Here is a 13,021-nt window from a genome sequence, read left to right as displayed (position 1 = left end):
CTTAGAAGCAAGACCATGCTGAGCAACACAGGTTCGAATCCCGGATCTGTGCTTAGAAACCAATCTCAGGTATGGTATTAGGTGTGTTATAAAAAAACAATTAAATAACAATAAATAAGAGCTGTAGATCAATGCAGAATTCAGGTGTTTTGTCCACTCATGTTGCCATGGCAACCCCTAATCACCACTGAATCACCCCTAATGTGAGCGAGGGTCCAGTAAACTGTACAGCATATCGTGTTTCTATATCGATCCAATTATTTTCCCGTTATGTTGGTTCTGTGGCAAGTTTACCTATTGTATCGTAGAGTGGCTTTCTGGGATCTATGTGATCACTGCACGGCCTGTAACTGCGACGGCAGAAAATGCCTACGCCAGTTACGGCGCAGCGAAGTGATCATATAGATCACTGTGCCCGCTTCCCCCGGCCTGCTTTTACCTTCCCACCCCGCCACCCCACTTACCTTTACGGCGGCACACTTCTGTGTGTGCCGCCCACACCCTTCTATCCCTGCGGCACCTGCTCCCCCCACTAACGTGGGTTAGAGCTGACGCCGCAACCCTTGACTCCCGTTACAGCGCCCAAGCAGAGCGGGGGACACCCCCGCAACCCCTGCTCTGCTTGGGCGCAGTAAATGTCACCCTAATTTTGTGCGCCCCCAAAGTCGCAGTGACTTCCGGGGCGCACAAATGAGGGCGACATTTTAGTAAGGTACCGATTTCTTTCTATATGCAAGTACTTACTTTTCAGTGACCCTATACTTTGAGGACTGCCAACCCCAATACTGAATGACTTGTGATTGTACACTGCACAGCTGTGAATATGGAAGCATTGCAGCCATAGCACACCCACCCTACGATTGATGGGGTGGCCTACAGGTGACCACGGGCATCTCCGGACTCCCGCGAAGCTAGAGGTGAAACTGGAAGTTCAACACTACAAAGCGGGTATTCCAACAATCACCATTTCTTCCTCGCCAATCCCGAAGAAACCATTTGGAAAACAAAGGCGGTGTCATCTGTGTGGTCCTTTCTTTCCTGCTTTCAAGTTGTGTACCTCTTTTCTCTCTATGTTAACACGTTGCACTCGTTGCTAAGCACATGCAGCAAGACTTGTTTTGAACAGCTGCCCGTACATGTCTTATTAGTAGGGCATCCCATAATTGAAGTCATAATTGAAGTATCACTTTAGTGACAGTGCGGCAGACTGGAGAACTCGCCCTGTGTTCATGATATAATGTGTTAGTCTTGCATTTTATGCTGCCATCTCATGAGATATTTTGCTGGATGTTGTCAGAATGTGAACAATTGTATATGTGCTAGCTTTCGTCTTGGCCACTTCTTTTTTTAACCCCTTAAGTGCCAAGGATGAGTATGCTCGTCCTTAATGCATATACTTGCATAATAGCCTGGTACTTATATAGTGTATGCATTCACTTTTAAAGCCTGCAGTGTAGAAGCACAAAATGAAACACTTGGATCAAGTGATAGAGAAACTATTGGGTATAAACATCCTGTTAGGACCTGTATGTCCAAGACGAAAGAGAAAATGTTTTGCAACTTGGTTATGGATAACACAGTTGTTGATCATGTGTTGTGGTTGCTCCCTTGCCAGACAAAGGCAGTTAGTGTTGAAGCAAAGATGATCAATGTGTTGTGTGGCCTTGGGCCTGAGGCACATTGATCTGGTATGCTGTGTATTTTCACATTTCCTTTTGAGGCGACTAGCAAGAACTATCTACTAGGGTAACATTGATCAGTAGGTTTCTTACCGGCTCAATGTCACGAAGCTGCTGAGGCCGATCTCTGGAGTACCAGGGCAGATGAGTCCTAGGTGGCGGCAGTCACGACCCAGACTCCACTTCAATCTCGGATGCCTGAGAAAGCAAGTCAATGAAGATGGTCAAACCTTCATTCCTTCCCCAACTGTGCCTTGGTGGCCTATGAATGCGTACAGTTAAGAAGGGGCCACAGGATTAACAACAAGCAGAAAGAAGGGACTGTTGAGATGAATAGCGAGTATTTAGGAAATACAAGAAAAACTGCATGTTGACATTTTATTTCTTTGTGACATTGGGATAGATATGTGATTGTTTTTTGTAATGCATTTTTTACTGTATATATCAAAACATACTTGCATGGTGATTCAGCTACTCATAATCCACAACTGACCCCCACTTCACAAGATGTTAGCAGATCTGCTTCTGCAGAAGACCAGGCCAGAGGATTGCTCGAAAGATGCTGCAGAATACAGCCACAGAAAGTTATATTCCTAGTACGCAAGCTTCCTGTTAATGCTACCCTATATGTGTGTCACCAGCAGCCCAACCCCATTTTAGCAGGTTTGTATGCCAAGCAGTACTGTAATGACACTGGTGCACGCACAAAGGGATGGGAGTTGTGTAGGCATGAGTGCTATGGGCTAAGAGTACCTGAATCACAATGGAGGTCATTTAGTATTACTCTTACGTCCTGGTGCTTGATCTCCTTCCCATCACATAGAAAGACGTTACTGGGGGGTGGGAGGTCACAGCATATGCCAGCTGGCCAAAGGGAACCTCCTGTGCGGAAGAAACACCCAGGGAATAGTGATTAGTAAACACTTGGCGAGTATCCTCCTTGGCTGCCACAGACACCTCAGTGGTCACAAGCTTTTGGGAGGCCATGGGGGCCACCTTAGAACTCGTGCAATGCAGGTGCAGTCCATCAAGAACAGGAACACGGTGCAACGCGAGAGCTGGTGCCCTTGTGAAACACGATCATGAGCAACAAAAAGAGGGTCTTGCCCTCAATGAGATCAAATTTACAGTCTTTGCCACATCCCATTTGTGCAGAGCCTTCTCTGGCTCAGGATTCTTCTGCCTAGGCTGAAAGAAAGGGTGAATAGAATCCCTGGATGAAAATCAGCCAGAGAATCACTGTCCTGGAAGCCACCTCATCAGCACAGAAAGATGCAGACGTTTCCTCAGAGGAGAGATGGCCATTTGCTCACCCTCCCGGTAGAAATGAGGCACGAAGCTATAAGCTTGAAGGGTCATAAGCAGTGCTGGAAATGGGGAAATATTTACTAGTGGAACCCTCTCATCCTTGGAGGGGAGGGGCCGTGGGGAGGAGGGAGCGGGCTGAGGGGCGTGGTCCTAGGCCAGGGCATGCAATACAATATCTCTTCATATGACCTAATCTTGGCGATTTGCCTAAAGGCAAAGGGCATTATGGGAACAAAAGTACATCCAGAATTTTAAATGTGAAACATGTCTTATTGTGATGCAGTAAGAAACCCTTTTGAGCGAATAATGGAAGTGGGGTTCTGCAGTCTTAATTGGTCACACTACTCACCCTGATAAAAAAAATGTCTCTTCATTGCAGGACATATATAGCAGTCTAGACAGCTAGCACAATTATGTGTGGCTTTGGCTGTTTCTGCATTCGGTTGCTCATGCCGAGTCTGTAGAGCAGCAGACGTGTACGTCACTGATAGACTTCGCCCCCTCATCCCCGTCATACTGGAACAGCAGTAGAAGAGCCCAATGTGTGACACCAGGTATCGTCCCAATGCTGCATCGAGTGTCTGAGAGGTGACATGCACTCAGACAACTGTATCGTATGTACCCTCCAACTGTAAGGTTAGTGGGAGATTTGCAGGAACCTCTAAGCTGTGAAGTGCTGTAAAGAAAGTCTGACAGCTGCAGAGTGAGACGTCATGAAGGAAAGACACGAGGATGCACTGAAACGATAGGCAAATACTTAAAGAATGTAGATGTAACTGAAGTAACAAGAGGACATAAAAAACATGACATAAAAGGCATGACACTGTCTATGGAGACAGCCAGGCAGTTGCCATTGTGGTTCAGGGCCAAATATCAGAAGTGCATCCAATCTTCTGGACACATCCGTCATGGCCACACACACAAAATTTGAATATTGGTCCCTGAAAATCCCACTGTAAGTGTAAGCTAGCTCCTCGGGCAGCAGGCTATTAAGCTAAGCAACGGTAGGGTGAAATGAAGGGTCAACCCTTTCTCTTGAGGCAGAAGAGCTTTCCTCATTTCCTCATGGAAAGATTAAGGAAAACTGTCAGATGACAGTTGTAGATTGCAGCACCAAAACTGGCGTGGTGAATTCAGAGCTATCAGAATCCTTTTCAAGTTCTGAAGTACTGTGTGAATTATCAGCGTCGCAGGGGATGCATAGATACAATTGCTTGGCCAGTATTGCTGACAGGCGTCCCCCACCCCTTGGAACTACCAACTGCCTAAATTTAACGGACTCTTTTTTTAGTCTGTCTTGCAGCAAACATGTCTATCTGGCGGAGACCTCACTGCAGAGTAACCTTCAGAACTACATGCAATCATTAGGAGAGTGGAGTGATGAGGGGCACTCACTCTGCCTCCTTATTGATCACTCTGTGAAGTATTTAGAAAGGTTGGGGGGATGAGGGGTTTGCAGGGGTTTCCACTCGCATTTTTTGCAGTGAAATGTGTTTAAAAAATAATTCAACCAAATGGGCCTCTAGCAAATTGCTGCGAGGAAACATCGTGGATCCAAATCTAGTTCTGTATTCCCTTTTGAGGGAGCCCTTCGAGCCTATAGCTTCATGCATCCCTTCTACCAGGAGGGTGAGCAAATCGCAATCTCTCTCCTCTAAGGAAACGTATGTATATTTCTCTTCTACCGAGGTGGCTTCAAGGACAGTTGCTCAGCCACGGCAGATGTTTTATGTGCAAATGCCTGGTGGCAGAGCTGTGTTGCACTCAGTCACAGTAGGTGTCCTCGCTTGCTCTAGGAAAACATTGCAAAGGTGTTGTGTCTGTGAACCTGAACAACTGCGATCCCCGGAAAAGGAAGAGGTGGTTTCATTCATGGACAAAATGGCGGTCCTCAGCTCCATGACATTTATGTGCTCTCTTTGCTCTTGTGCCAATCACAGACATGCACTTGTAGACTAGTACAATGGACCCCCATTTGATCTCTTGCCAGTGAAATCTGATGGGAAGGTTCTCTTAAAAGTGAGTGATAGAAGTAGGGTTTATTTTCACAAAAGAAGACTTTGTTACAGCTGTGTGGAAGTCTCTAACAGTTTTCCTTGAAAGCAAGAAGCCACGAGGCCCAGAATGTACTCAAATCAGATGGCTTGAATCTGTAACTGGAGTACTTTGATAGTCTCTTGCAAAGCAACAAATCATTCTTGAGGAACTGAATCCTCTCCACTGTAGATTTCTGGGGTGGGAGTAAGCCTGGTTTGAATATGGTCTTTTCCTTTTCTGTGACATGCAATGAATGATAGCCTGGAGGGTTGCCGGAGGTTCCGATTTATTCAAAACCTTCTAGTCATCACCTCTTTTGTTTTGCCTGAGTCGTCCCGAGTGGGATGGGTATGCCCAGATGTGGGACCCGTGCCTGCAGGGCCTAGAGATCCAAGCTATACCTCACTGATGATGCCCTATGTGGTGAAACATGTCTTGAGTTGTCTGTGGTCTCCTGCAGAAGGGATGTGGCCAAGCAGTTCAGGCTTGACTGCCCTTTTGTGGCGGGACCAAGCTTGATTTTCATATGGTCTTTCCCCTTTCAGTAATGGTTTGGCAGGTGGAGAATTATGGTCTGGAGGGTTTCCCAGAGCAATGCCAGAGATTAAGAATGATTCAAAACCTTCCAGCCATCACCTCTTTTGTTTTGTTTTACTCACCCTGAGTGGGACATTTATGCCCAGATGTGGGTCCTGTGCCTGCTGAGCTAGAGACCCAAGTTGCATCCCAGTGATGATGCCCTTTGAGGCTAAAACATGTCTGGGGTTATTTGTGGAGTCATACAGAAAGGATATGTCCAAGCAGTTCAGGCTGGACTGCCCTTTTTGGAGTGGGACCAAGCCTGATTTCCCCTTTCTGTAATGGCATGGCATGCAAAGAATGATAGCCTAGAGGTTTGCCCAGAGCAATACCAGTGGTTCAGATTGATTCGAAACGTTCCAGCCATGACCTCTTTTGTTTTATTTTAGTTCCCCCGAGTGGGACAGATATACCCAGATGTGGGTTCCGTGCCTGCTATGTCTGGGGACCCAAGCTACACCTCAGTGATGATGCCCTATGAGGCTGAAACATGCCTGGGTTGCTTGTGGTATTGTGCAAAAGGGTTGTGACCAGGCCGTTCAGGTTGGACTGCCCCTTTTGGGATGGGACCGAGCCTGATTTTCATGTGGTCCTTCCCCTTTCTGTAATGGCTTGGCAGGCAAAGAACGATGCTCTGGGCAATTCATGTGGTTCGGATGGATTCAAAACCTTCTAGCCATCACCTCTTTCTGAAACTAGATGGCTAGAATCTTTTACTTGAGTGCTTTGCTAGTTTCTTGTATAGCAACAATTCATCCTGAGGAACTGAGTCCTCTGCACTGTGTATTTCTTTTAGTTCATTGAAAACCCAAGGCTGCACAGTTTTGCACGCCTTTGAACATTCGCTGACAGGAGAGCCTGGGAAGGGTCTCTGCTCAGCCGAATATTTAGGTATGGTGAAGCCTTAAGGCATGTCACCACTACATCTTGCACTTTGGCGTACATTGTTAAGGCTACTTTTGAACCAAAGGTAATCATTTGCACTGTAAATATCAGATGTATGTCTATTAATAATTTTTTTAGGTTGAACCTTTTTTTCCTCAAAGTATTTTGCTCACTTATTATATTGAAAGCAGGAGACCCTCTGCACACCAACACTGCCCTTACATTACCCCCCGCCCCCCATCCATATTGCCTAACTCCAATTGAACAGTCTACACTTGGGGGGAAAATGTGTGGAAAATAAATAGAGAAAAATTGATTTTACCAGTTTTCAACAATCAGTAAACCTACTTCCAAAATATCGACCGACTATTTTGAATCTTAGCACTATCTGATGTTTTGTCATGACGCGGATGTGGAAACAAGCATCTGAAACGTTGAGATATGCTTACCAGTCCCCCCTTTGTACAGACTCAAAGATGTCTCAAGTCTTGCCCATGTGGATTATTTCTAACAGGAGGAAAATATTTAGAAGTGACAAGCCCAGAATCGATCGGTCTTCCGACCCAGGTGTCGGTTGTTTGACTAGAGACTGTGAAGTCTCAGAAGTAATATCCCTGACTCTAGTGTATTCCTGAACTCCTTTGATTGCATCTAGAAAGAAGAGTTTCTTGATCTCTAGGAGGAAGAGCTCTGGCTTCACTCTCTGAGGACTAGGAGGTGACAAAGGAGAAACTCCTCCAAGCCTCAATAAGGACAACATTGTTACAATTCTAAGGCCCAGGATGTTTTAGTCACATCTAGCCATTGATATAAAACTGGCTTATCCTCCTCTACCTGTGAGGAACATGCTTCTAAAGTGACAGGAGCCTCAGGTACCAGTTCCTGAATCGATTTGGAAGAGTCTGACGAAGCTACCAACACAGGATTCACATTCGGGTGAAAACTCTTCTTTTTGCCACTATTTTGGACCTCGACTGAGAAGGTTGCCCAAACATATAGACTTTGAATGTCTGTAAGACATTAGTGGTTGGAGAGCAGGATTTCTCCAATGAGGAGGCGGTAGACAAGGACCTAACAATAAGGAGATCAGTCTTACAGTGTTGAAAAACCTCAGGTATATTTGGCATAACAAACGTGTTTTCCCATCATAAGGCAGATCCAAAATTTGTTCTTGTACATCTGATTTAAAATTGAATCCATTGGTACAAGCATGGTGCCTCATGACAACACAAGGTCTCTGTAAAGAGAAAGCTGTTGCTAGGTTTCTTTTCCAAATGTAACAGAAAAGAAGAATCTTCAGCAGCCTTTGATGTTAACAAGACAGAGAATTTGATATTCTCAACCAGAATTTGGGTGGAATAGCTGGAGACGGCAGACGTCGAATTAAGCTGCCTCAATCTAAAGCCAGTGTTTTGAAGGAATTCTTTCCAGCCACATCCCTAGCCTTGCTTTCCTTTTTTAAAAAATTAAAAACCTCTCAAACCAGAGGTTTTCCCTTACAAAGAACCTTAGTAACCCCTGTAGATTCAGCTGAGAGATACCCCTGGACAACCAGGACTTCTGGCCATGACTTAAGAAAATGCAAGCTCCGGCTAAAGCTTCTTTCATGAAAGGGCTGCAAATTCCATAGCAGATTACTCCATAGGCCCAAAGACAAAAGGCTCCTGTCAGAGCCTGTTGTTTTTTAAGTAGTGGCTATGCCTAATAACCCAGATCTTCAAACATAAGGCCGCTGAATTGTCTTTTTGGGCGCACAGAGAGCTCCTCCTCCTCCTCAGACGAGGCAATTTCAATGAGACTCTTCTGAGTCACTTGTCACCTACCCCGTTGGAGTAAGGGAAAGCTGAACTGGGCTAGTTTCGACCCTTAACCTAAGCCTATCAGCCAGCAGATCCGAAAAAATGTCTGAGAACATAATGTCAAGACTCCTTTCAAAATTGGACAAAGCATTGTTTACTCTTTCCACCACCTCATCCAAGGTACAATGAAAATTTACAGTTGACCAGGCTGAGTCCGCCAGCATACCAACAAGCTGAGAACTGTCTGAAGTTCATAGTAGTTGCTTGGTACTGACAAACAAGCCGGACACAGCTCACTGGCCTACGGTACTGTCTATTGGTCAGAAATATTTTCAGTACTGTAGGACAAGGTGGAGAGGTCTCTGGCACAAGAGAAATACTTGCTTGAAATTCAGGAGAGTCAACCCCTTCATCATGGATCACAGGGCCAGAATAACTCAATAAAGACACTTGGCCGTGCAATGAGCCTGTCACTGGAGTGGAGGCTCAACCAAAGAAGTGGGAAGGGGATCCTTGTACTCCTGCTTCTCTTTCTGATGCCTCTTTTCTTAACAGAGGTTGACTTCATCAGTGGTGAATCTGGAGTGTGATCGTGATTGGAGGGATCCTTTCTCCTCATGCCTTCAAATCACAAATCTGAACCATGAGCAGCAAAAGAGGCTCTCCCAGGCAACACGTGCAGAGTTTTGTATGATGCCTGAGTCTCCTGGGATGAAGTGCCAGGTTTATGAAGGGAGAGTTGTTTGACCACCAAAGGATAGGATTACAAGACCACCCTTATCGTTTTGGGGGAGTCAGCCAGGGCCTGAGTAAGCCAAGGACATGAGAGACCTCTAGAAGGTTCCTCTGGCCCCCTTTATTACCCTAGTAACCTTCCCTGGGAGGACAAGGGGGGTCTAGTACCAAAGGATTGCTGGTTTGCCTGAAGGATCGAAACCAACAGTAAAAGGAGTGATTGTTAAGAATCAAAACAAAGTCGGAAAGAACCTGATAACAAACTGAAATGCTGTTTAGTTGTTTAATTTGTCATCTGAATAATGGAAAAGTTGTGTGAGGAAATGTGCTGCACACCCTCAAAGGAAAAGGCCCTTCCTGTTGAAGTACAACCGAATGGGACCAGATAATATCAAGACCTCCACACATATATCAGTAAAGTAGAAAGGACGCAAATCGGAGTTCCCTGACCCAACCATTAGGCAGAATAACGGGGACTGGCGGTTGGGCCCCTTGCGGGCCATATAGGGCACTGGCATACTCTGGAAAGTGAAAGGGGCTACTGAACGGGAGATTCCAAATTCTAAACACTATAGCTGTAGAGCAAACTACCAGCCTCGCCAGCTGCAGGAGCAGGGTTCTGAAAAAGTAGCGAAGGAGGGAGAGCATCTAGACGTAAGATGAATACCAATTCGTACATATCCACAATATCTTCAATGTGATCTATAAAGGAATGTGCTCCTATGTTTGACACATGCAATGCCCTCTCATCGTGTGATAGGTGCTGATATCATTATTGCACAAACAGCAGTTATGCCAAAACCCCAGAATTCATAGTGATGGTATCATAACCATTCAATTCTTTTTATAATTCTGGAGAGTTAAATAATTCCTGTGCATTTCGCATTTAACCAATAGGAATCCTGCAACCTTAACCTAGTCAGTTTCTTTGCTATTTAACATGACCATTGCTTTCAGTAATCACCACAGACTGTGCAATTAGCTGTCTGTTGTTAGCTGAACACTGCATGGAGCAGCTGGGCATCAAGTCAGTCAAACCTATATGTTCAAAGTGCCCGCTGCGAGTAACACATATGAATGTTCCAAGCAATTCGCTTTGCATTATCGCCTGTGCCATACAAGGAGCAACTATGACAACTCACTACTCATGCAGATCCTCCTGCCTTCAATGCACATATTCCGGTTTGAAATAAAAATCGTTTTATGACACACACACATTCGCACACACGTGCACTTTTCTCTGGACCATCATTTCACAAGGTTTCCTGGGTGGCATAAAACAGTGATCACCCTGCAGAAGCAAGTCCCATGCTCCCATCGTACTCCCTCAACATGTCTTTTGTATTGCCCTTTTCACATGGCAGGACCATTCGGTGCCGGACACATTTCTAGCATTGAATTGCTTGTGTAAATAAACCATGGTTTGGCACTAATTTTACCAGCAGCCTGAGTGCAGGAGATATTGAAAAGAAACACCTGACAAGCAGCAGAGATAACGTGCCTGACTGTCACTTGTAGTTTATAGCGACATTCTTTTAATCTCCTTGTGGTATCCTGCATGTTGTCTGCTGGGTGCTGCGTGTTTTGGCAGGACGTTTGGTAGTGTTTCCTAGTGTTTCCTCACGATGTTTAGTAGTTTTTGGTGGTATGACAGGATGTCGGTGTGTTGTGTTGTTGTTCTGTGTTGTGGAGCTGGGTTGTACTCAGGGGTGGCAGACCTGAGGACCTGGCCTGGCAGGCCAGGTCAAAAGGAGTTTCTGTTGTGTATGGATGTCTGCGAGTGTAGGTTGGTGTGTTGCATTGTGCAGTGGTTTTACCCTCGTGGGAGTGGGTTGTGCTTGGGGGTGGGAGAACCAAGGCCCTGTGTGGCAGGCCAGGGCATATGGGGGTATTGTTCATTTTGGAGTGTATTTTGGAGTGTATGTCATCCTGTTGCGCGTTGTTGTTTGGCTTGGTTCTGAGTGGTTGGGTTGCTTGAGTGTTGGGTTAGTTCATGGTTCTCTTTGGGAAGGAGGTCTGTGGTATCCTGCATGTTGTCTGCTGGGTTCTGCTTGTGGAATGCCTGATGGAATGTAGAGTGTGAGTGTGTGGGAGTTCTGAGAGTGACTGTTGGGAGTGACATCAGCATGGGACTAGAGCTGTTAATATGTATACCCCCTCTGCTACTGACTTTAGCTTAACCTGCAACTGAGGATAAAAGTACAGACTTTCCTTTTGTACTTACCGCCTCCGCCTGGTCTCTGAGTCTGCGTCCCAATGCTGAATACTTCACTCCTACACTGCAGGGCTAGGGTAAACCTGCTTACCTGTGCTTTGCAGACTAAACCATGTGTAAAGACAGGCATAGTAGACTGTTTCCCTAAACACATTAGCAATGTCCTCCGACTAAAAAATCCAAACTATTTCATTGAGCAAAGTCACTCAGCAAAACCAGTGGCAGATATGATCACAAGTGCTTTGGCTATGAGCAAGCCAAGGAATGCTAGGACGCAACTTGGAACACGACTAAAACACACAGGATCCAACTGCCAATGTCAATGCCTGCTGAAAGGTCCACAATGCAAGGCTGCGGAAAGAATATGTGCCATTTGAGCACACGAGTTGGCCAATTTCAAACCAGTGAGTTATTTGAAATCCTTTGATAATTGATGGGACTGGAATTAACGATGAACATTACGTGTGCCTCCACAACCCGGTGGTGATCTCCAATGCTTCTTCAAAGCAAAGATTAAAGAAACCCTGAGACACAATTCAGGACAACCACGAAAAAAGCCCCTTTTTCAGATCATGCGACCGAGGACCCAGACAGCATTGACCTTCTTAGTGGCGAGCCACCCCCATGTACTTTATGTGCTTGCAAAAATGAAAGCAAGCAACTTCCCAACAGAACCACGTCGGGTGTTCGATATGAACGATCATATCAACACCTTAGCTCCAGACTTTATCAAGCTGATCCATTGTATTTATTGTTCATTTGTAATGCACCTATACACAAGAGTTTTGAGGTGTAGCAAGGTAGGAGGGGGGAACAGGAAGGAGGAAAGTAGTGATCCTAATAGGCCTTGCGACAATCAAGTGCAGTAGTGAGAAGTGCACGGGGGAACGGAGGTGGGGGAGTTTTGATAGGGGCCCATGGGAAGGGGAGTACTAGGTAGGCCAGGTGAACAGGGACAGGGGAAAGAGGAAAGTGAAGGGGTCCACAACTAAGTGCAAATTAAGCTTCTAGGAGGCAACAGGGGTGCAAGCCAACCAGCTATGTGTAGGGGGGCATGAGGGCAAGTGTAGGATGAGGGTTGGGAGGCGTGGGGAAGGAGGAATAAGTTCAGAGGTAGACTGGGCAGGGGAGGCCCTGTAAGACTCTGATGGAACCAGGCCATCAGTCTCAGGCCGAGAGGAGATTAGCAGGGGAGGAGGAGGTGGAAGGAAGAAGAGAAAGGGAATTACTTTTGGAGTTTCCAGAACTTAAGGCGACCCGGCTCAAGTCTGAGAGGGGCAGGAAGGCCATTCCAGAGGGAGGCACCTGCAGAAGAGAGAGATCTACCCCCAGTCTATGCTTGGAAAAGCATCTGATTTGCAGAGAGTTACAGGTAGATGAGTGAAGGGCTCTAATGGGGATGTGTTTAGGGAGAGAGAGAGTTGGATATAGCATGGCTCCAGGCCCCAGATATCCGTGTGGATGATGCAGGGGGTCTTGAATTTGATCCCCGCAGCAACCAGGTGCCAGTTAAAAGAGTTGCAGTCCCTGGGCTTGAGGCCAAGGATAAGTCTTGCAGTCCTATTCTGAATTAGTTGAAGGGGGTGAAGGGAAGAGTTAGACAGATTGAGGAAGAGGCTATTGCAGTAATCCAGCCTGGAGAGGACCAGAGCTCTGGAGACATTGAGTTTTTGGGGGAAGGTGAGGAAGGGGAGATTTCCTCTGAAGAGGTGCAGCTGGAAGTGGGCCTTCTTGGCCAGGCACATGATGTGAGGAGAGAAAGAGAGGGAGGAGTCGAAGATGAC

The 13,021-nt window shown here is 46.1% G+C and overlaps 1 protein-coding gene and 1 long non-coding RNA gene across 20 annotated transcripts in view; one reads left to right on the top strand and one right to left on the bottom strand.

Annotated features, from left to right (window-relative positions):
• LOC138488678 (uncharacterized) overlaps positions 1-13,021 on the top strand; it is a 466,934-nt gene that overhangs the window by 136,610 nt on the left and 317,303 nt on the right. The gene's annotated exons all lie outside the window — the stretch shown is intronic.
• MAP2 (microtubule associated protein 2) overlaps positions 1-13,021 on the bottom strand; it is a 680,541-nt gene that overhangs the window by 544,279 nt on the left and 123,241 nt on the right. For all 18 annotated transcript variants that reach the window (XM_069615866.1, XM_069615867.1, XM_069615868.1 and 15 more), the window contains exon 3: positions 1,773-1,877. The gene's annotated coding sequence lies outside the window, so the exon portion shown is untranslated. The remainder of the gene's footprint in view (positions 1-1,772; positions 1,878-13,021) is intronic.

The sequence above is a fragment of the Ambystoma mexicanum genome, chromosome 9 (genome assembly GCF_040938575.1).
Source record: "Ambystoma mexicanum isolate Mex_15411 chromosome 9, UKY_AmexF1_1, whole genome shotgun sequence".
Classification (NCBI taxonomy): Eukaryota; Metazoa; Chordata; class Amphibia; order Caudata; family Ambystomatidae; genus Ambystoma; species Ambystoma mexicanum.
The sequence above is the reverse complement of the archived record's forward strand: the minus strand, read 5'-3'. Positions and strand labels throughout refer to the sequence as shown.